The sequence below is a fragment of the Anser brachyrhynchus genome (assembly GCF_964034855.1).
Source record: "Anser brachyrhynchus genome assembly, chromosome: W".
NCBI classification, from domain to species: domain Eukaryota; kingdom Metazoa; phylum Chordata; class Aves; order Anseriformes; family Anatidae; genus Anser; species Anser brachyrhynchus.
The window spans coordinates 14,524,063-14,548,387 of record NC_137704.1 but is presented as its reverse complement, the minus strand read 5'-3'; the positions used below and the strand labels follow the sequence as shown (position 1 = coordinate 14,548,387).

The window sequence follows — 24,325 nt, the reverse complement described above, 5'->3', positions numbered from 1 at the left end:
GGTAAGAAGGGGGAGAGCGAATTTATTTAGGCCTCAATACCTTTTTAAACCCCCATCTTGACGGATACACAGGAGTGATTCCTTGTTTTGTGTAGGCTTACTAACAAAGTGCATGAGAAAAATTAGCATTTGGCTTGAAATTCGGTCTTATTGAAATGTAAATTTTGTGGAAAAGGTGTTATTGTTTGTCTAGAAGACAGAAGGCTGAGTGCTTCAGGTGTTTTTCCGAAGTCCTGCGGATTTATGATTGGAATGGGGCTCATTAATAATCTGAAATAGTAAAGTTTGTATGTGGAAAGAAGAGTTTAATCCCAGAGAATTGGGACATTTGGGAAGAAGATTAGGAAAAGATAGTAAAAACCTGCAATAAAAAGGTTTGCGTGGAAATTGAAACAAGGGACAGTAACTAATATAAATAAATAAAAGGGAATGGGAAATCAAGGAAAAGGGGAAAATCCAAAAAAAAAGGCGTCCTAAAAAAAAAAAAAAGCCTCCTTGGGTGCATATTGGCACATTGGAAGGATATTGTTAGAAATGGGGGCACAGAAAGCAAGAGGACTTCCACTAAGTATTGCAATCAATGGTGGCCACTATATAAACTAAATGGCCACTTTATGGATCAATCGACTATAACAGTGTCTTGCAATTAATGTTTTTGAGGAGAGAAGGAAAATAGGATGAAATGTTGTATAGTGATATGTTGTTTCAGCATGTTGGAGGGAAAAGGTTTGGAATTAAGTTGGCCCCTGACTGAGCCTTTGGTGTTGGCATTAGAAAAGTACGGGCTGGAGAAAGATAAAGGAAGTGTTAAATGGGTTGTTGAAGGTGTTAAAGGTTGTGTGGCATGTAGTATTTAACAGAGCTGTTTGAAGTTGAATGAGCAGGGAAGGAGGATGTAGGAATGTTAATAGTTCCGTCTCAACCCGAGGCTGAGATCTCTAAATCGCGGGTGTGAACCCTCTGGGGCAGGGGGACCGTGATGGGTCCGAGAGAGTTGTCGTGGAAACAGAAAAGCAGCTAACTCCTAAAACAACCTGAGTTCCTGTGTGAGCTCAGATTGCCAATGGGACCGCTCAGGGAACTTTCAACGATTGCATTCCCCTGACCGACCCCCTCACTGAGACCCTAATCACCCCGGAAATTATGTAAATACTAAAATCTGGTTAAATTGGCTATTGGGAGTTGAGAATCTGTTCCAACAAGGTCCAAAAGAAACCCCTATGGAATTTATGGAATTTTTGAATTTCTGGACCAACTTTGAAATGCAATGAAAAAAAAAAATGGACCTGGCTTAAAAAAAAAAAAAAAAGAGAGAGAGAGGCAACTGGCTAGCCTCTTTCCAGGGCAATCAGCCCCTGATATCAGAAAGAAATTGTCTTAGGCTGCAGGACAAACTTACAACAGTCAGGAATGATGGGGACCTGGGGCATCTACCCTAGCAGGTCCACTAGTTGAAATAAAGCTAGGAAACGAAGACAGAGGCTTGAATTTTTTGTTGGTTATGGGAGCTTCTTTCTCTGTGTTAATTAGGCTGTAAATGTAATAGGAGCAACATATTCAGTGTTAAATAGTTTAAAAGGACGATTAGGAACTAAGACAACTACAATAATTGGAGCCACAGGGAAAGAGGAGGAATGGTCATTCTTACAACCCCTTGATTTGCGTTTTGGGGGTAAGGAACTAACCCATGAATTTTAGTATGTACCAGAATGCCCGATGCCACTCTTGGGACGGGATCTATTAGCCAAATTAGATGCAACAATAACCTTTGAGGATGGAGAATTAATAATGAAGGTACCTGAGTCCAAAGTAGGCCAAATCCTAATGATCAAAGATAAACCCTTTGTTAATATTCCAAGAGAAGTAGAAAATGCAGTTATAGCAACAGTACGGGAAACAGATGTACCAGGGAAGTCGAAACTGGCACAACTGGTAAAGGTGGAATTAAAGGAAGGAGCCAAACCTGTTTGAATCAAACAATATCCACTTAAGATAGAAGCTAGGCACAGGAATGGTGAAAATTATTGACAAATTTCTCAAATATCAGATTCTGGAAGAATGTAAATCGAAATACAATACTCCAATTTTTCCAGTAAAGAAGCCAAATGGCGAGTATAGATTTGTACAAGATCTTAGAGCAATAAATGAAATAACAAAGGATATTCACCCGGTAGTAGCTAATCCTTACACATTGTTAACATCTGTGAAAGGGAAATATAAATGGTTTACCGTGATAGATTTAAAGGATGCCTTCTTTTGCATACCTCTTGATAAAGATAGTAGAAAATTATTTGCCTTCAAATGGGAAAACATATTGAAGTTTTTGGACCACATATGGTAACAACCGTTTTGGAACAAGGGGGGGGGGGGGGGGGCACTGGTTATCACCCAGCTGGATGATGAAATATCAGGCAATCCTAACTGAACAAGATGACATAACCTTGAAAACGACTAACCTGTTATATCCAGCAGTATTTCTAGGAACCGTTCCAGAAGAAGGACCGTTGGAACACAATTGTGTGGAAATAATCGAACATACGTGTGGGAATGGAAATGTTGTTTTTGCAGTGTTACATTGTATAGAAGGAAGGAATGTGGTATTGAAATATGCTTACAGCGATAAGAAAGCTTAACAGAAAACCTTGTAAAATGCAGACAGCCGGACTCCTTAGAGCAATTAGGTGAAGATCACGGTGTCAAGTCAAATCAGATAAGTGATGAAACATTACCACTTCAAACAGTAAAAAAGTCAAAAGAAGCTTGAAATTTAACAGGCCAGCAACTGAAGGCCAGGCATTGTCTGTGAAGCATCAGATAGATTGTGAACCTGGATTACCCAGTCAATGGGGAAACAGGGGAGGGTCCTGTCATCAAAAAGTATATAAACTGTGTTTTGGAACTAGTGGGTGCGCTCTCCTGCTTGTGGGGCGCCCGCCATTGCAATCGCGAATAAATTACTACTTCACTGAGATCCTCGCCTGAGCCTAAGTTATTGGCTACGGAGTGTTTCTCACAATTGGGGGCTCGTCCGGGATCCAGTCACCTACCGGGGAGCCCCACCGCCGCAGCAGCAGGAAGGCATGCCCCGCTGATTTCAGCGGTCCTGTGCATCGACGGTGGCGGTTCTGCGGAGAGCTGACAGAGGGCCCGAGACTGATTAAAGAGGCAGGATCCGTGAAGTAGTGGGGAAAAGGAAGAAGGTAGGCACTCAGGGTTTTAAGAATTGATCCGGTAACTCTGTGCACAGACCAAGGTAAGAAATATTAAGTATTGCCTCGGGGGTCGGGTGAGACTCTGTGTGATGTGTGATGTGTGATTGAGACGTACTTTTGTACGAAGCGAGTGTGGAGTCCTGATCCGCGGTTCCGTAGCTCCGCGAGGGGCGCGGCCGGAGACGGACGAAGCGTGAGATAAGGGAGAGAAAGGAAGAGTCTCGGGAAATTTGGTGTGCGGTAATCCTTGCACGGGGTAGTGCTCGGAGTACACCAGGGAAATTTGGTGTGCGGTAATCCTTGCACGGGGTAGTGCTCGGAGTACACCAGGGAATTTTGGTGTGCGGTAAGCCTTGCACGGGGTAGTGCTTGGCAGTACACCAGGGAAATTTGGTGTGCGGTAATCCTTGCACGGGGTAGTGCTCGGAGTACACCAGGGAATTTTGGTGTGCGGTAAGCCTTGCACAGGGTAGTGCTTGGCAGTACACCAGGGAAATTTGGTGTGCGGTAATCCTTGCACGGGGTAGTGCTCGGAGTACACCAGGGAATTTTGGTGTGCGGTAAGCCTTGCACGGGGTAGTGCTTGGCAGTACACCAGGGAAATTTGGTGTGCGGTAATCCTTGCACGGGGTAGTGCTCGGAGTACACCAGGGAATTTTGGTGTGCGGTAAGCCTTGCACGGGGTAGTGCTTGGCAGTACACCAGGGAAATTTGGTGTGCGGTAATCCTTGCACGGGGTAGTGCTCGGAGTACACCAGGGAATTTTGGTGTGCGGTAAGCCTTGCACGGGGTAGTGCTTGGCAGTACACCAGGGAAATTTGGTGTGCGGTAATCCTTGCACGGGGTAGTGCTCGGAGTACACCAGGGAATTTTGGTGTGCGGTAAGCCTTGCACGGGGTAGTGCTTGGCAGTACACCAGGGAAATTTGGTGTGCGGTAATCCTTGCACGGGGTAGTCCTCGGAGTACACCAGGGAATTTTGGTGTGCGGTAAGCCTTGCACAGGGTAGTGCTTGGCAGTACACCAGGGAAATTTGGTGTGCGGTAATCCTTGCACGGGGTAGTGCTCGGAAGTACACCAGGGAAATTTGGTGTGCGGTAATCCTTGCACGGGGTAGTGCTCGGAGTACACCAGGGAATTTTGGTGTGCGGTAAGCCTTGCACGGGGTAGTGCTTGGCAGTACACCAGGGAAATTTGGTGTGCGGTAATCCTTGCACGGGGTAGTGCTCGGAGTACACCAGGGAATTTTGGTGTGCGGTAAGCCTTGCACGGGGTAGTGCTTGGCAGTACACCAGGGAAATTTGGTGTGCGGTAATCCTTGCACGGGGTAGTGCTCGGAGTACACCAGGGAATTTTGGTTTGCGGTAAGCCTTGCACGGGGTAGTGCTCGGAGTACACCAGGGAAATTTGGTGTGCGGTAATCCTTGCACGGGGTAGTGCTCGGAGTACACCAGGGAAATTTGGTGTGCGGTAAGCCTTGCACGGGGTAGTGCTTGGCAGTACACCAGGGAAATTTGGTGTGCGGTAATCCTTGCACGGGGTAGTGCTCGGAAGTACACCAGGGAATCTGGTAAACTCATAGGTGTGCGGTAGCCCTTGCACGGGGAAGTGCTTGGCAGTACACCCCCATTTTCCAGGATAGGAAAAATGGGAAATATGAGTTCCAGGGGACAGGGAGATATCCCTGGGGGAGTGCCTCCCGACTGTCCTTTAGGAAGGATGTTGAGAAATTGGAAGAATAACCCCAAAACTAAGGAAAAAGATAGGAAGAAAATGGTTAAATATTGTGTATCAGTCTGGACGAAAGAACCAATTAAAGGAGCTGCAGTATTTTGGCCAAAATACGGGTCTGACAAAGATTGGGTATGTCAGGCCTTAAATTTTTATGTTAATAACAAATTTCCATTTTCGGAAGAAGAATCTGAGTATGCAGCTTGTTGGATACAAGGAATAAATTTGGTTTTGAGCAAAATCAGAATAAAGAGGGAAAGAAAAAGGAAGAGACAAGTGATAAATGGGACCTTCTGGATAACTTACCTCCTCCTTATAACCCCCAAGTTGCTGCAGCAGCAGCGGCTGCTGTAGCAGTTCCTCCGAAAGAAGAGACAGGAACTATAGATAACATTAGCTCTGGGAACAGGAGGTACCCCAAACTGGTAAAAGAATTAGAACAAGGTAGAAGAGGTACTGAAAATTTTGCCTTCCCTGATACTAACAGCACTAACACTAACTGTGTATCCTCTTAAGTGAACTTCCCCCCCTCCTTACCAGCAGAGAGGTTAGGAGTTTCCTAGGACCTAACTTATACTCTTGGGGAGGGGGAATTATGTATATAAATATGTTGTTTACAGGGAAAGAAATGGGAATGATCAGGAGGAGAGCTGCTATACAAAAATGGGAAAGAACTCATCCTCCAGGACCAGGGGTAATACCGGCAGGGCAGAAATAACCACTTGCCGATCCTGGCTGGAAGAATAATGGTGTGCAACACAGAAATCATATGAGAGACTTGGGGTCAGAATGAGAAAGTACTTGGGGATGAATCCTGAGGACCCGGTATCCCAAGGGCTCTTGAAAGTTCATTTTGTGATTGAAGCCTGGCAAGATGCACAGAAAATGCTCCAGAAGGTGGGGGGGATGTAGTGAACAGTCACTGGGGGGCCCTCCTGTGGGAGGCCCTGAACGTGTGTGTCAAGAGGGGAGATGAGAAGGAAAAGCAGAGAGTGAAACTAATGGTATTGACAGTGTAGCAGGTAGTCAGGCAGAGGGTTGGAGAAAGAGGAAGAAAATCTTCAGGGGGAGTCAGGGCCAGGATGGAAAAGAGGGGAAGAGAGATGAAGGAATGGCAGGCAAGGAAAGCTACCCGTGTTGTGGCCTGAATCTTAGCAGGGACAGGCTTTGATGGGATGTTTTAAGTGTGGGCAGGCTGGCCACTTCAGGTAGGAATATCCGGAGTGGAAGAAGGAGGAGAGAAGGAAAATGGGATGAGGGAGAAAGGTATGGAATTAAGTTGGCTAATGACTGAGACTTTGGTGAAAGTACAGGCTGGAGAAAGATAGGAAGAAGTGTTAAAAAGGGTTATTAAAGGTGTTAAAGGTGTGGTATGTAATGTTTGACAGAGCTGTTTTTTTGAATGAGTTGGGAAAGTTGAATGAGCAGGGAAAGAGGATGTAGGCATTATCTAAGTAACCGTCTAGAAGTTTTGGTATATTTGCTGTGGTGTTTGGTCAGTTTCCCAAGTATCGAGAAGGGGGGGGGCAGGGGGGGCAGCCTGCTCCACCAGGGGCCTCTCCACAGGCCACAGGGGGCTTCGGCTCCGGCGCCTGGAGCGCCTCCACCCCCTCCGTCTGTGCTGACTTTGGTGTCTGCGGGGAGGTTTCTCACTCCTCGCTCTCCCAGCTGCTGTTGAGCAGCAGGTTTTTGTTTGTTTGTATGTTTGTTTTCGTGGATGTGCTCTCACAGAGGCACGGACTGTGTTGCTCATGGCTTGGCTCTGGGCAGCGGTGGGCCCCTGTGGGGCCGGATGAAATTGTCCCTTATCTGCTACGGGGTGGTTTCTGGATTCTCCTCGTGGGGGCTGCCACTGCAGCCCCCTCCCGAACCTTGCCATCAAACACAATACACAGGGGCAGCTAGGTCATTACTGGCCTGTAAAGTATCAGGGATTAAATTAACTAATGAAACCCTAAAAAGTGATGGGGGTAGAAGGGGCTGGGGTAACAGTGCCACCTTTGGGGGGTACCAAGCTGAGACTAGGGGATAAAATGATCTCTGGGCAATTATTGTATGTACCCAAGGCAGGGACTAACTTGTTGGGAAGGGATTTGATGATGAAATTGGGCATTCAAATAGTAAATTGTTAGACTGGAATAACAGTGGTATTAATGGAGTGCTCTCAGGCCCTGAGAGCAAAGATATATTCACCTCTGGCTGGAAAGACTCTGAAATGGGGGCGGAAGCAACAATACAGATGGACAGTTTTACCTCAGGGGTTTACAGGGCCTCTGATTAATTTGGGCAAAGTTCTAGAACAGATTTTGGAGCAATTCCAACCTCCCAAGGAGGAATTTCTGTTACAAAATGTGTATGATTGTTTATTGTCAGGACAGGAGAAAACAGTTGTGAAGGAAGCTACTAACAAGCTATTCAACTTTCTGGGAAAGCAGGGCTTGGGAGTATTGAAAAATAAATTACAATACGTAGAAAGAGAAGTCAGGTATTTAAGGCATCTAATGTCTGAGGGAAAACTGAGAATAAATCCAGAGAGGATTCAGGGAATTGTTGAAAACTAAGAAAGAACTAAAAAGTTTTTAAGAGAGATTTCTGTAAGGAATCAGGAGCCACGAAGCCTGAGGGGAAATGGATACTCCCTGATGGGAGAGAAATGCTGAATAAAGCACCAATGAGGCAAATATGATGTTTTACATCAAGAGAGTCATTGGGAGATGCAAGCAATGTGTGATGTTGTGCTAAGAAAGTATGTCTGTGTAGGAATATACACTTTAGTGAAGCAAATATGCAGAGGATGTACCATATGTCAAAAAGCAAATAAAAAGGTCATTTGTAACTAACCTAGAGGGGGACGGGAGCCAGGGATTCGACCTTTACAAAGTATACAGGTAGACTTTACTGAGTTACGTAAAGGAGGGAGATTTAAGTACTTGTTTGTCCTAATTGGCCACGTGACTGGATGGGTGTAAGCTTTCCCCTCTTATCTGCCACTGCAAACACGGTGGCTAAGGTATCACCGGAGCAAATAGTCCCTAGATATGGGATAGCTGAAAACATTGATTCAGATCAAGGAAATAATTTCACTTCACAAGTACTGCAAGGGTTAATGCAGGCCTTAGAGATTGAGTGGGCTTTTCACACCCCCTGGCACCCCTCCTCTTCTGGGAAGGCAAAGCGAATGAACCAGACATTAAAGAAGCAATTAACTAAATTAGTGTTAAAAACCCAACTTCCTTGGGTAAAATGTTTACTTTTAGCACTCCTCCAGGTTCAAACAGCACCAAGAAACAATATAGGAATTTCACCGTATGAGATGCTGTTCGGATTACCCTGTCTGGGCAGAAGGGATGAGATACCACAATTCGAAACAAGAGAGTTTTCTTAAGAACTGTGTTCTGGGGTTGTCCTCTTCTTTGTCATTTCTCAGGACCCGTGGGAAATTGGGTCCTGATTCAGACCTGGAAAGGATCAACTCCGGCCCGAATGGGAAGGACACTTCCAAGTACTACTAACCACTGAAACAGCCATAGGAACTGCGGAAAAAGGTTGGACTCACTATACTCGAGTGAAGGCATCCGTCGACCCTAGTACCTGGGAAGCTGTTCCTACAGAAGACTTGTTGGAAGCTGAAATCGAAGAGAAAAATCTCATAGTGGACTCTGAGCGGGATAAGAGCTTGCGATTGTAAACTAACCTTTTATTTTCACAGGTAACTAATGAGTGTGACTTGTGATTGAGAGAAAGGACTGGCCTATAGTGAATTGAAGTGTTCCCAAGGGGGGTTTGTTATGGTAGTGTTAGTGTTGGGGAGAATCGAATGGAGGTTCGGCATTGGTAACTGTATTGGTTTGTGCTGAAGGGTCAGCACCAGGTATTATTGGTATGTAGAAAGCGTGCTGCTGCTGCTCCGGCAGCTTTTGCGAAAGCACGCTGCTGCTCCGGCAGCTTTTGGGAAAGCACACTGCTGCTCCGGCAGCTTCTGGAAAGTGTGCTGTTGCTGCTCCGGCAGCTTTCGGGAGAGTGTGTTGCTGCTCCGGCAGCTTTCGGGAGAGTGTGTTGCTGCAGCTTTCGGGAGAGTGTGTTGTTGCTCCAGCAGCTTTCGGGAGAGTGTGTTGCTGCAGCTTTCGGGAGAGTGTGTTGCTGCAGCTTTCGGGAGAGTGTGTTGTTGCTCCAGCAGCTTTCGGGAGAGTGTGTTGTTGCTCCAGCAGCTTTCGGGAGAGTGTGTTGTTGCTCCAGCAGCTTTCGGGAGAGTGTGTTGCTGCTCCGGCAGCTTTCGGGAGAGTGTGTTGCTGCTCCGGCAGCTTTCGGGAGAGTGTGTTGCTGCTCCGGCAGCTTTCGGGAGAGTGTGTTGCTGCTCCGGCAGCTTTCGGGAGAGTGTGTTGCTGCTCCGGCAGCTTTCGGGAGAGTGTGTTGCTGCTCCGGCAGCTTTCGAGAGAGTGTGTTGCTGCTCCGGCAGCTTTCGGGAGAGTGTGTTGCTGCTCCGGCAGCTTTCGGGAGAGTGTGTTGCTGCTCCGGCAGCTTTCGGGAGAGTGTGTTGCTGCTCCGGCAGCTTTTGGGAGAGTGTGTTGCTGCTCCGGCAGCTTTCGGGAGAGTGTGTTGCTGCTCCGGCAGCTTTTGGGTCCGTATCATAAGCTCAAAATGAAAAAGATTAAAGAAATTCTGGGAAAAGATGTACCTATCCCGCGGACATCCCCGCTGGGGTGTTTGCTAGCACACTGGAAAGAGGGAGGTTTTGGTCAAGAAATGCGGAAAGGAAAGCTGATTGATTATTGTAACATTTGGTGGCCACAGTATAAACTAGAGGACCAAGAAACTTGGCCTGAGAATGGGACATTGCAATATAATACAATTTTACAATTGATGCTATTTTGTAAGCGGGAAGGAAAATATGATGAACTGCCGTATGTGGAATTATTCTTTTATTTGCGCCGAAAGCCTGAATGGCAGCATGCTTGTGGAATAATGGTGCTTGAGGTTTCAACTGAGGAACGTTGTTGTGCATGTACTAAGGAGAGACGCTGTATACAGCATCAGGCAATAGAGAATAATAAGTATTATGGGGAAATGAATAATGGAAATATTGACTTGGAAGTTGCGCCGTCGGCTCCGCCGGAAGAGCCAGGACAGAGAGAAAAAGAAAAGGAAGATAGCAGTAGTAATGGAGAATCCCCGACTTTAGCCTCCCCTGTGTCACATAGGACCCGGCAACAGCGAAGGGCAGGGGAAACTATAAATGAAGAGGGAGGGAAAATAATCGCTCCCCTCAGGCAAGGAGTGGGGACAGAAGGACCGGTATATGTCAAGGTGCCTTTTTCAGCTGGGGATTTAATGATATGGAAGCAAGCAGCCGGCACCTACAGGGAAAACCCAGATAAAGTAGCTAGGATAATGAAAATGATAATTAAAACCCAAAATCCCGATTGGGATGATCTCCAGGTGATCCTGGATACTTTGATGGATTCAACAGAAAAGGACATGGTATTACGGGCAGCCAGAGAGAGAGCCCGAGAAGATATACGTAATGTATTAGTGCTTGGAAATCTAGATCAAAACTTCCCCACCGAGGATCCCCAATGGGATTATAACACAGGGGATGGAATAAGGAGGCTGAAGAGATATCAAGATTGGGTACAAATCGGGGTACAGAATGCCATGCCCCGGACCATAAATTGGTCAAAATTGTATAATGTCAGGCAAGAAAAAGCGGAATCACCTTCCGCCTTTTTAGAGAGATTGAAAGAAACTGCTAAGAAATATACGGATTTAGACGTAGAGACTGAGCAAGATAAAGCTCAATTAGCACTCATTTTCTTGGGACAAGCCCAAGAGGATATTAGGAAGAAATTGCAAAAGTTAGAAGGTGCAGATTTGAGAAATTTGGATAGGCTGTTGGAAATAGCCTGGAAAATCAAAACTAGCCCAGCCAGTAAAAATTGAACTTAAGGAAGGGGCCCGACCGGTACGGATTAAACAGTACCCGTTGAAGCTAGAAGCTAGGCTAGGGATAGTAAAGATTATAGATAAATTTCTTAGCTACCACATTCTGGAGGAATGCAAATCTGAATATAATACCCCAATTTTCCCGGTAAAGAAACCTAATGGGGAATACAGGCTAGTGCAGGACCTTAGGGCAATAAACGAAATAACAAAAGATATTCACCCAGTGGTGGCTAATCCTTATACATTGTTAACATCTGTAAAAGAGAAATATAAGTGGTTTACGGTAATTGATTTAAAAGACGCCTTCTTCTGCATACCCATTGACAAGGAAAGTAGAAAGCTTTTTGCTTTTGAATGGGAAAATCCACGGAACGGACGAAAGATGCAACTAACCTGGACAAGGTTGCCTCAAGGATTCAAGAATAGCCCGACCCTCTTCGGCAGTCAACTAGCTAAAGAAATAGAAGACTGGATTAACCAAGAACAGATCCAGGTACCAAAGGACCGATACTTGCTGCTACAATATGCGGACGATATATTAATAGCTACCGAAGGAGAGTCAGAATGTATTCAGGTAACTGTTGATATTTTGAATCAATTGGGACTAAATGGGTACAAGGTTTCTAAACAAAAGGCACAAATCGCGTGCACAACAGTAATTTATTTGGGATGTGAAATTTCTCAAGGACAAAGAAAATTGGGAGTTAACCGAATACAAGCTATTTGTGAAATCCCCGAGCCGCGAAATCTGCACGAACTACTTCCTAGGTATGGCCGGGTGGTGTAGACTGTGGGTAATGGACTATGGACTCATAGCAAAGCCCCTCTATGAAACCCAAGAGGCCTGTACATTTACCTGGGGAAAGCCACAACAAGAGGCCTTTAAGAAATTAAAAGAAGCCCTGATAAAGGCGCCTGCCTTGGGCTTGCCGGACTTATCAAAGGACTTTCAGCTGTTTGTGCATGAGAGACAATGATTGGCATTAGGAGTACTGACCCAGCGACTTGGGAGCTGGAAAAGACCTGTGGGGTATTTTTCTAAACAATTGGATGCGGTAAGCGCCGGATGGCCCTCGTGTTTAAGGGCCGTGGCAGCCACAGTCCTTTTAATACAGGAAGCCAGGAAGCTCACATTAGGGAAACAAATTGAAGTGTTCGTGCCACATATGGTGACTACGGTATTGGAGCAAAAGGGGGGCCATTGGCTATCGCCCAGCCGAATGATGAAATATCAAGCTATACTAACTGAGCAAGATGATGTAATCTTAAGAACTACTAACTTATTGAACCCAGCAGTGTTTCTAGGAACAACTGCGGAGGAAGGAGACCTCAGTCATGATTGCGTGGAGATCATCGAACATACCTATGCCAGCAGAACAGACTTAAAAGATCAGCCTCTGGAGAGACCAGATTGGGAACTTTTCACGGATGGAAGCAGCTTCGTGGAAAATGGGACTCGTTATGCAGGATACGCAGTAACTACATCAAAGGTAGTGATCGAGGCAAATTCCCTACCTCCGGGGACTTCAGCCCAACGAGCAGAAATAGTCGCCCTGACGCGGGCCCTGGAACTAAGCGAGGGTAAGAATGTGAATATTTGGACAGATTCAAAATATGCATTCGGGGTAGTCCACGTACATGGGGCATTATGGAAAGAAAGGGGAATGCTATCCTCACAAGGGACTAATATAAAATATCAGGAAGAAATATTGAAATTAATAACAGCTGTACAGAAACCCCAACAGGTGGCCATAATGCATTGTAAAGCTCATCAAGGAGGGATGTCAGAGATTGCAGAAGGTAACAGATTGGCAGATTTGACGGCCCGGAAGGTCGCGCGTGAAGTACGGAAAGTAATGGCTCTAATTCCATCGAAGGTAGGCCTCTCTTGTTTCAAATTACCTAAAAACCCAAGGTATTCCGCGGAAGATGAGAGACTTGCAAATTTGATGAAGGCCCAGAAGAATCCTGACGGCTGGTATGTGACTGCGACAGGACAACTTATAGTGCCTCCTATAGTAATGCGAGAAATCTTACAAATAAAACATAATGAATGTCACTGGGGTGCAGAAGCAATGGTGACCTATTTGAAACGAGGTGTCATCTCGGTACACATGTTAACAATGGCAAAGTCAGTAATGTCAAAATGTGAGCTTTGCTTAAAGAATAACCCGGTAGCAAGGAAACATGCTGAGATGGGGAGAACTAGAGCTGGAATAGAGCCTGGAGATTACTGGCAAATAGATTTCGTGGAACTGCCTAAAGCAAGAGGTTATAAATACCTATTGGTAGGGGTTGATACTTTTTCAGGATGGCCAGAGGCCCTTCCCTGTCGAACCAACCAAGCAAAGGAAACGGTAAAATGGTTACTACGGGAAATAGTCCCTAGATTTGGTGTACCATTGGGTATTTCTTCAGACAGGGGACCACATTTCATTGCCAATGTGGTTAAGGAGGTTAGTAGGTTACTAGGAATTACCTGGAACTTACATACCCCATGGAGGCCTCAATCTAGTGGTCAAGTAGAGAGGATGAACCAAACTTTAAAAGGACAATTAAGCAAAATCTGTCAGGAGGCTAAGATACAGTGGCCACAGGCCTTACCGATAGCTTTGCTAAGAATTAGAATAAAGCCAGCCAAGAAGTGGGATGTCAGTAAGTCCCTATGAAATCATGTATGGAAAACCTTATGAGTCTCCTGAACCGAACCCGAATATGCATGTTACCGGTAAACAGGATGTATATAATTATGTTTTAATAGTAATGAAAATACTTGCTCTTGGTATGAGTGAAGTATTTTCAAAGGGGGGAAATGTTAGTGTTGGGGAGAATCGAATGGATGTTCTATTAATGTTTCTCAGGTGATGGATCATACGGTATAATTAAATATTATTAAATGTGCTTACATTATCAAGTAATCTATGTATACTGGAAACCTAGGGAGTACATTGAACATTTAAAGGAATCGTTGAAGGGGAACCCTGGGAGGGAACAGGTACAACCTGACCTTGGATAAGGGCCTGGAGATGATGAAATGAGTTGAAGCAGAACCAAGGAGCGGAGGGAGCATGCGTCGAGTGAGAAAGGTGAAAGAGTTTAGCGGAGAGGAAGACTCCTTACTTCATCTGGACGACCACCTGGACGACCACCAGAGTGCGCCACGCATGTGCAAAGGGGAGGGGAGCTAATTAGAATGAAAAGCGAGGCTGATGTTGCAACCTGTAATGAATATGTATACCTGACGCAATATTGTATGTATAAATAACGGCTGGGAAGTAACGGGACTTGAAGCCAGATTTGGGCACCTGCCCCGGCTTCCAGCGCTGAATAAAGCACCTTCATATAATCACTTGGTGGTTATGTGGTTGCTACGCTAACATTTTGGCGACCCAGATGGGACTGCGTGGGCACTGCTGAGGCGGATCGTGTCTCGGTTTCGCTCCAGCCGGCACCGAGGGATTCTCGGGGAGCAGTCGACCACGACCGACCTCCGCTGCTCACGACGTACCACTGGAGCGGTAAGCAAAGGTGCTTTTAACTTTGGGTATTCGGTACCGATTTGGTTGGGAAAGCCTGCCGGTCAGACGCGGCGAAAGCCACGCTCGGTTGGGCAGGGAGCTCCCGGGGTAAGCCTAGGCGCCGTCCGTTAGACAGAGCGAAAGCTCTGCAGGTTCGGCATTGGTAACTGTATTGGTTTGTGCTGAAGGGTCAGCACCAGGTATTATTGGTATGTAGAAAGCGTGCTGCTGCTGCTCCGGCAGCTTTTGCGAAAGCACGCTGCTGCTCCGGCAGCTTTTGGGAAAGCACACTGCTGCTCCGGCAGCTTCTGGAAAGTGTGCTGTTGCTGCTCCGGCAGCTTTCGGGAGAGTGTGTTGCTGCAGCTTTCGGGAGAGTGTGTTGTTGCTCCAGCAGCTTTCGGGAGAGTGTGTTGCTGCAGCTTTCGGGAGAGTGTGTTGCTGCAGCTTTCGGGAGAGTGTGTTGTTGCTCCAGCAGCTTTCGGGAGAGTGTGTTGTTGCTCCAGCAGCTTTCGGGAGAGTGTGTTGCTGCTCCGGCAGCTTTCGGGAGAGTGTGTTGCTGCTCCGGCAGCTTTCGGGAGAGTGTGTTGCTGCTCCGGCAGCTTTCGGGAGAGTGTGTTGCTGCTCCGGCAGCTTTCGGGAGAGTGTGTTGCTGCTCCGGCAGCTTTCGAGAGAGTGTGTTGCTGCTCCGGCAGCTTTCGGGAGAGTGTGTTGCTGCTCCGGCAGCTTTCGAGAGAGTGTGTTGCTGCTCCGGCAGCTTTCGGGAGAGTGTGTTGCTGCTCCGGCAGCTTTCGGGAGAGTGTGTTGCTGCTCCGGCAGCTTTTGGGAGAGTGTGTTGCTGCTCCGGCAGCTTTCGGGAGAGTGTGTTGCTGCTCCGGCAGCTTTTGGGTCCGTATCATAAGCTCAAAATGAAAAAGATTAAAGAAATTCTGGGAAAAGATGTACCTATCCCGCGGACATCCCCGCTGGGGTGTTTGCTAGCACACTGGAAAGAGGGAGGTTTTGGTCAAGAAATGCGGAAAGGAAAGCTGATTGATTATTGTAACATTTGGTGGCCACAGTATAAACTAGAGGACCAAGAAACTTGGCCTGAGAATGGGACATTGCAATATAATACAATTTTACAATTGATGCTATTTTGTAAGCGGGAAGGAAAATATGATGAACTGCCGTATGTGGAATTATTCTTTTATTTGCGCCGAAAGCCTGAATGGCAGCATGCTTGTGGAATAATGGTGCTTGAGGTTTCAACTGAGGAACGTTGTTGTGCATGTACTAAGGAGAGACGCTGTATACAGCATCAGGCAATAGAGAATAATAAGTATTATGGGGAAATGAATAATGGAAATATTGACTTGGAAGTTGCGCCGTCGGCTCCGCCGGAAGAGCCAGGACAGAGAGAAAAAGAAAAGGAAGATAGCAGTAGTAATGGAGAATCCCCGACTTTAGCCTCCCCTGTGTCACATAGGACCCGGCAACAGCGAAGGGCAGGGGAAACTATAAATGAAGAGGGAGGGAAAATAATCGCTCCCCTCAGGCAAGGAGTGGGGACAGAAGGACCGGTATATGTCAAGGTGCCTTTTTCAGCTGGGGATTTAATGATATGGAAGCAAGCAGCCGGCACCTACAGGGAAAACCCAGATAAAGTAGCTAGGATAATGAAAATGATAATTAAAACCCAAAATCCCGATTGGGATGATCTCCAGGTGATCCTGGATACTTTGATGGATTCAACAGAAAAGGACATGGTATTACGGGCAGCCAGAGAGAGAGCCCGAGAAGATATACGTAATGGATTAGTGCTTGGAAATCTAGATCAAAACTTCCCCACCGAGGATCCCCAATGGGATTATAACACAGGGGATGGAATAAGGAGGCTGAAGAGATATCAAGATTGGGTACAAATCGGGGTACAGAATGCCATGCCCCGGACCATAAATTGGTCAAAATTGTATAATGTCAGGCAAGAAAAAGCGGAATCACCTTCCGCCTTTTTAGAGAGATTGAAAGAAACTGCTAAGAAATATACGGATTTAGACGTAGAGACTGAGCAAGATAAAGCTCAATTAGCACTCATTTTCTTGGGACAAGCCCAAGAGGATATTAGGAAGAAATTGCAAAAGTTAGAAGGTGCAGATTTGAGAAATTTGGATAGGCTGTTGGAAATAGCCTGGAAAATCAAAACTAGCCCAGCCAGTAAAAATTGAACTTAAGGAAGGGGCCCGACCGGTACGGATTAAACAGTACCCGTTGAAGCTAGAAGCTAGGCTAGGGATAGTAAAGATTATAGATAAATTTCTTAGCTACCACATTCTGGAGGAATGCAAATCTGAATATAATACCCCAATTTTCCCGGTAAAGAAACCTAATGGGGAATACAGGCTAGTGCAGGACCTTAGGGCAATAAACGAAATAACAAAAGATATTCACCCAGTGGTGGCTAATCCTTATACATTGTTAACATCTGTAAAAGAGAAATATAAGTGGTTTACGGTAATTGATTTAAAAGACGCCTTCTTCTGCATACCCATTGACAAGGAAAGTAGAAAGCTTTTTGCTTTTGAATGGGAAAATCCACGGAACGGACGAAAGATGCAACTAACCTGGACAAGGTTGCCTCAAGGATTCAAGAATAGCCCGACCCTCTTCGGCAGTCAACTAGCTAAAGAAATAGAAGACTGGATTAACCAAGAACAGATCCAGGTACCAAAGGACCGATACTTGCTGCTACAATATGCGGACGATATATTAATAGCTACCGAAGGAGAGTCAGAATGTATTCAGGTAACTGTTGATATTTTGAATCAATTGGGACTAAATGGGTACAAGGTTTCTAAACAAAAGGCACAAATCGCGTGCACAACAGTAATTTATTTGGGATGTGAAATTTCTCAAGGACAAAGAAAATTGGGAGTTAACCGAATACAAGCTATTTGTGAAATCCCCGAGCCGCGAAATCTGCACGAACTACTTCCTAGGTATGGCCGGGTGGTGTAGACTGTGGGTAATGGACTATGGACTCATAGCAAAGCCCCTCTATGAAACCCAAGAGGCCTGTACATTTACCTGGGGAAAGCCACAACAAGAGGCCTTTAAGAAATTAAAAGAAGCCCTGATAAAGGCGCCTGCCTTGGGCTTGCCGGACTTATCAAAGGACTTTCAGCTGTTTGTGCATGAGAGACAACGATTGGCATTAGGAGTACTGACCCAGCGACTTGGGAGCTGGAAAAGACCTGTGGGGTATTTTTCTAAACAATTGGATGCGGTAAGCGCCGGATGGCCCTCGTGTTTAAGGGCCGTGGCAGCCACAGTCCTTTTAATACAGGAAGCCAGGAAGCTCACATTAGGGAAACAAATTGAAGTGTTCGTGCCACATATGGTGACTACGGTATTGGAGCAAAAGGGGGGCCATTGGCTATCGCCCAGCCGAATGATGAAATATCAAGCTATACTAACTGAGCAAGATGATGTAATCTTAAGAACTACTAACTTATTGAACCCAGCAGTGTTTCTAGGAACAACTGCGGAGGAAGGAGACCTCAGTCATGATTGCGTGGAGATCATCGAACATACCTATGCCAGCAGAACAGACTTAAAAGATCAGCCTCTGGAGAGACCAGATTGGGAACTTTTCACGGATGGAAGCAGCTTCGTGGAAAATGGGACTCGTTATGCAGGATACGCAGTAACTACATCAAAGGTAGTGATCGAGGCAAATTCCCTACCTCCGGGGACTTCAGCCCAACGAGCAGAAATAGTCGCCCTGACGCGGGCCCTGGAACTAAGCGAGGGTAAGAATGTGAATATTTGGACAGATTCAAAATATGCATTCGGGGTAGTCCACGTACATGGGGCATTATGGAAAGAAAGGGGAATGCTATCCTCACAAGGGACTAATATAAAATATCAGGAAGAAATATTGAAATTAATAACAGCTGTACAGAAACCCCAACAGGTGGCCATAATGCATTGTAAAGCTCATCAAGGAGGGATGTCAGAGATTGCAGAAGGTAACAGATTGGCAGATTTGACGGCCCGGAAGGTCGCGCGTGAAGTACGGAAAGTAATGGCTCTAATTCCATCGAAGGTAGGCCTCTCTTGTTTCAAATTACCTAAAAACCCAAGGTATTCCGCGGAAGATGAGAGACTTGCAAATTTGATGAAGGCCCAGAAGAATCCTGACGGCTGGTATGTGACTGCGACAGGACAACTTATAGTGCCTCCTATAGTAATGCGAGAAATCTTACAAATAAAACATAATGAATGTCACTGGGGTGCAGAAGCAATGGTGACCTATTTGAAACGAGGTGTCATCTCGGTACACATGTTAACAATGGCAAAGTCAGTAATGTCAAAATGTGAGCTTTGCTTAAAGAATAACCCGGTAGCAAGGAAACATGCTGAGATGGGGAGAACTAGAGCTGGAATAGAGCCTGGAGATTACTGGCAAATAGATTTCGTGGAACTGCCTAAAGCAAGAGGTTATAAATACCTATTGGTAGGGGTTGATACTTTTTCAGGATGGCCAGAGGCCCTTCCCTGTCGAACCAACCAAGCTAAAGAAACGGTAAAATGGTTACTACGGGAAATAGTCCCTAGATTTGGTGTACCATTGGGTATTTCTTCAGACAGGGGACCACATTTCATTGCCAATGTGGTTAAGGAGGTTAGTAGGTTACTAGGAATTACCTGGAACTTACATACCCCATGGAGGCCTCAATCTAGTGGTCAAGTAGAGAGGATGAACCAAACTTTAAAAGGACAATTAAGCAAAATCTGTCAGGAGGCTAAGATACAGTGGCCACAGGCCTTACCGATAGCTTTGCTAAGAATTAGAATAAAGCCAGCCAAGAAGTGGGATGTCAGTAAGTCCCTATGAAATCATGTATGGAAAACCTTATGAGTCTCCTGAACCGAACCCGAATATGCATGTTACCGGTAAACAGGATGTATATAATTATGTTTTAATAGTAATGAAAATACTTGCTCTTGGTATGAGTGAAGTATTTTCAAAGGGGGGAAATGTTAGTGTTGGGGAGAATCGAATGGATGTTCTATTAATGTTTCTCAGGTGATGGATCATACGGTATAATTAAATATTATTAAATGTGCTTACATTATCAAGTAATCTATGTATACTGGAAACCTAGGGAGTACATTGAACATTTAAAGGAATCGTTGAAGGGGAACCCTGGGAGGGAACAGGTACAACCTGACCTTGGATAAGGGCCTGGAGATGATGAAATGAGTTGAAGCAGAACCAAGGAGCGGAGGGAGCATGCGTCGAGTGAGAAAGGTGAAAGAGTTTAGCGGAGAGGAAGACTCCTTACTTCATCTGGACGACCACCTGGACGACCACCAGAGTGCGCCACGCATGTGCAAAGGGGAGGGGAGCTAATTAGAATGAAAAGCGAGGCTGATGTTGCAACCTGTAATGAATATGTATACCTGACGCAATATTGTATGTATAAATAACGGCTGGGAAGTAACAGGACTTGAAGCCAGATTTGGGCACCTGCCCCGGCTTCCAGCGCTGAATAAAGCACCTTCATATAATCACTTGGTGGTTATGTGGTTGCTACGCTAACAGTAGTAGTGTATATCTTATTCTTTGTATTGATAATTATTTGGAAACCTAAGGTTTAAAAATAATGACAGGGAAAAATCAATTATTAATTTTGTTTTTAGTGATTATAGGCCTCAGAGAAAGCCTTGGTCAATTGGCAACTTGGAAAAGGCATGACCAGATAATAGTAAGATGGGATACCCCATAAAAATATGGGTGAATGTGACAGAGGGTTATGTACCACAATCTGCCATGTTTGATGCTTGTGAGGTGTTAGCTTGTGGAGATTTAAATGCCCAACGACAATTGAGCAGAGGGAACAAATAACTGGTAGAGACCCAACAGCCAGATTGAGAATAGCTGTATGGAAACGATCCTCTATTGCCATCAGAGAAAGGGAGAAACTCAAGGAGAAAACAGGAGAGAAAACAGGAGGCCTTCTTTGAAATGCGGCAGTTCAAACATTTGAGATTGAAACAGGGTATGGGGATGTGAATGCCTGGATAGAATGGGTCAAATATACTGTCCAGAGTCTCAACCATAGCAATTGCTATGCTTGTGCCTCGGGATGACTGATTGCCCAGATAGTGCCCTGCCCACTGGGGTGGACCGAGGACTCCCGAGGGATGCGATGTATGATTGCATTGTACCAAGAAAAGACTGCCTGGGGAAATGAGGCCTGTAAGTCTCTCTCTTTACTATTCCCTTCCTCGCATGATAGCAATATCAGGGTTCCCCCTGTATTCTCCACAGCTATAGGTAACCATACAGCTTGCCTCTCACGGCAGGGTGTGAGTGCTACCTGGCATCTGGGAGAATTTGCCTTGTGCACGAGGACCTTGAATGCTACTGAGGACTTGATGGGAAACTGCTCCAGACTTGAGATCCCCAGGGCAGATCTCTGGTGGTACTATGGAGGGAAGATCTTACGGTCCACCCTACCATCTAACTGGGGAGGCACTTGTGCACTTGTTCAATTAGCTATACCCTTCACCCTGGCATTTGAAAGCGAAACATCACAAATACCCAGAAGAAGTAAAAGAGGCTTAGGAATATCATTTGATGATAGAGTATACATAGATTCTATAGGGGTGCCTAGAGGAGTTCCTGATGAACATAAAGCCAGGAATCAAATTGCTGCAGGGTTTGAGTCACTGTTCTGGTGGGTAACAATTAATAAAAATGTGGATTGGATTAATTATATCTATTATAATCAGCAGAGATTCATAAACTATACAAGAGATGCGATAAGAGGAATCGCTGAACAACTAGATGTCACCAGCAAAATGGCTTGGGAAAACAGAATAGCATTAGATATGATTCTTGCGGAGAAAGGTGGTGTGTGCGTGATGCTGGGCAACCATTGTTGTACTTTTATCCCTAACAATACTGCCCCGGATGGCACAGTAACTAGAGCATTGCAAGGGCTTACCACCCTTGCCAATGAATTGGCAGAAAACTCAGGAGCAGACACTTCCATCACAGGATGGTGGGAATCTTGGTTTGGTAAATGGAAAGGAATGGTAGTGTCCATATTTACATCCTTGATTGTAGTAGCAGGAGTTTTGACAGCCATTGGTTGTTGCATTATCCCCTGTGTAAGGGGACTTGTCCAACGGTTAATTGAAACTGCACTTTCGAAACAAATGACCATGGATCCACCACCCTACTCAGATAAGATGATGATATTAGAGGAAATGGAAAGCAAAGAAAGTGAAGAAGAGGAAGACATCTACCAAATTACACCTTAGAGCAAAATTTTGCAAAAATCAACAAATTATAAAAAGAGAAAAGGGGGGAATTGTGGGAATGGAAATGTTGTTTTTGCAGTGTTACATTGTATAGAAGGAAGGAATGTGGTATTGAAATATGCTTACAGTGATAAGAAAGCTTAACAGAAAACCTTGTAAAATGCAGACAGCCGGACTCCTTAGAGCAATTAGGTGAAGATCACGGTGTCAAGTCAAATCAGATAAGTGATGAAACATTACCACTTCAAACAGTAAAAAAGTCAAAAGAAGCTTGAAATTTAACAGGCCAGCAACTGAAGGCCAGGCATTGTCTGTGAAGCATCAGATAGATTGTGAACCTGGATTACCCAGTCAATGGGGAAACAGGGGAGGGTCCTGTCATCAAAAAGTATATAAACTGTGTTTTGGAACTAGTGGGAGCGCTCTCCTGCTTGTGGGGCGCCCGCCATTGCAATCGCGAATAAATTACTACTTCACTGAGATCCTCGCCTGAGCCTAAGTTATTGGCTACGGAGTGTTTCTCACATACGCCAGCCACAAAGATTTGAAGGATGTACCCCTTGAAAGGTATTCAGTGGGAATACCACACTCCGTGGCACCCACAAAGCTCAGGGAAAGTAGAAAGGATGAATCAAACAATAAAACAACAATTGGCTAAGTTAATGATCGAGACACAGCTGCCCTGGACGAAATGCTTACCATTGGCACTTTTAAACATAAGAACTAAACCACACAGTGAGACTGGATTATCATCATATGAAATGTTATATGGTATGCCTTATTCTCAAGGGATGCCCCTAGGGAACAATGTAGTTGAGGATCATAGTATCCAGAAATACATAATTACCATTGGAAGGAGATTACAGGAGATAAGAGAAATTGGGATGATGACTCAGACACCACCTTTAGGATTTGCTATTCATAAAATACAACCAGGAGACAAGGTCTTAATAAAAACCTGGAGAGAAGAATCATTGAACCCCCGATGGGAGGGACTGTACCTTGTTTTACTTACTACTGAAACAGCTGTGAGAACAGCAGAAAGGGGTTGGACCCACGCATCCAGAATAAAAGGACCAATAACTACCGAAGCCTGGAGGGTTGAGTCCACTCCTGGGGAACTGAAACTGAGACTAAAGAGGAACTGATATCCCAGCAATGAGGTTCTGCATGAATTAAGGGCACTGGATAAAGAGGACAAGGCTGAAGGGAGGAAAGGGAGAAGGCAAGACCGGGGTAGGACCCTCCACTGCGGCGTGTATGGTCTACCGAGGGAGGCAACCCCTATGGGTATTGACCGCCGAGTGAGAGTGCCTCGACCGGACTTCTCCCACACCAAGATCAGTTTGTCCTGAGAAAAATAACATGAGAACCTTTTAAACCCCTAATAAAATTGTGATTAGTTTTTCCAGGAGCTGGATCACCCTGAAGGGCTGAATGGTAACACAAGCTCTGAAAGCGGGCCCAACCCCATGATTGAAGGCGCTTCCCACACTCTCAAGATTGGACGGCGAAAAAGGCTTATAATATGACAGGTCGCCAAAGAGAACTGAATTGTGACTGTAAGTGGAAACCCAACGTGGGAGCTTGGAAGCGTGCATATACGAGTACAAACGGGGCAGACATTGTAACAGGACCACTCGGTAACAAGGACACTCTGTATTATCACGCCCCAAAGGGTAAAGATGGATGGGATGGTCATTTTCCAAACGGGACGTGGGCCCTAAAGAGACATTATTGGGTGTGTGGCAAACATGCTTACAAGAGGCTACCCGGAAACTGGTCGGGAATATGCTATGTGGGGTACATAAGACCCTTGTTCTTTTTATTGTCACAAACACAAGGAAATCATTTAGGAATAAGATTATATGATGACCTGAACAGAGTAAAACGATCTATTGATACTTCCTTATCCGGGGATAGTGCCCAAAAATGGGGAAAGGATGAATGGCCTCCTGAAAGAATCATACAGCATTATGGGCCAGCTACCTGGAACCCGAATGAGTTGGTGTCAGGAGCCCGAGAACCTATTTATAATTTGAACCGAACAATTAGGTCGCAAGCTATCCTCGAAGTTGTAACCAATCAAACAGCGACGACCTTGGATCTTCTGGCTGATCAATCCACTCAGATGAGGAATGCTATCTTTCAACGTAGAATGGTCTTAGACTATTTACTAGCAGAAGAAGGGGGAGTGTGTGGAAAACTGAACGATTCTAATTGTTGTTTACAAATTGATGATAATGGAAAAGTGGTTAAGCAGATAACAAAAGAAATTAAAAAGCTAGCCCACGTCCCAGTACAAACTTGGAAGGGTATGGATTGGGATTTCTTTCCATGGTTGCCCGGTGGACCATGGGTTAAAAGAATGCTATTTTTATTTTTATGTGGTGTAATGACATTATTGTTTATACCTTGTATGATACCTTGCTTTACGTTGTTGATACGGCAGATAATAAATAGCACCCAATTTGTGATGACTTTGGGAGAGAAAAGGTGATGTGTCGATAATGATGCTTAAGAAATGGACACCCCGAGAACTGACTGATGAAATCCAACTGCTACTAACAAAAGTTGAAGAAGAGACACGAATTGATGATATTGAAAAAAA

At 45.2% G+C, this 24,325-nt stretch overlaps 1 protein-coding gene and 1 long non-coding RNA gene across 2 annotated transcripts in view; both read right to left on the bottom strand.

Moving 5' to 3' along the window:
* LOC308184829 (adenosine 5'-monophosphoramidase HINT1-like) overlaps nt 1-24,325 on the bottom strand; it is a 74,211-nt gene that overhangs the window by 29,140 nt on the left and 20,746 nt on the right. The gene's annotated exons all lie outside the window — the stretch shown is intronic.
* LOC308184878 lies at nt 1,188-2,640 on the bottom strand. Its single transcript, XR_013942987.1, has 2 exons — nt 2,540-2,640; nt 1,188-1,290 (listed from the first exon to the last, which is right to left on the bottom strand). It is a non-coding gene; the product is annotated as an uncharacterized lncRNA (long non-coding RNA).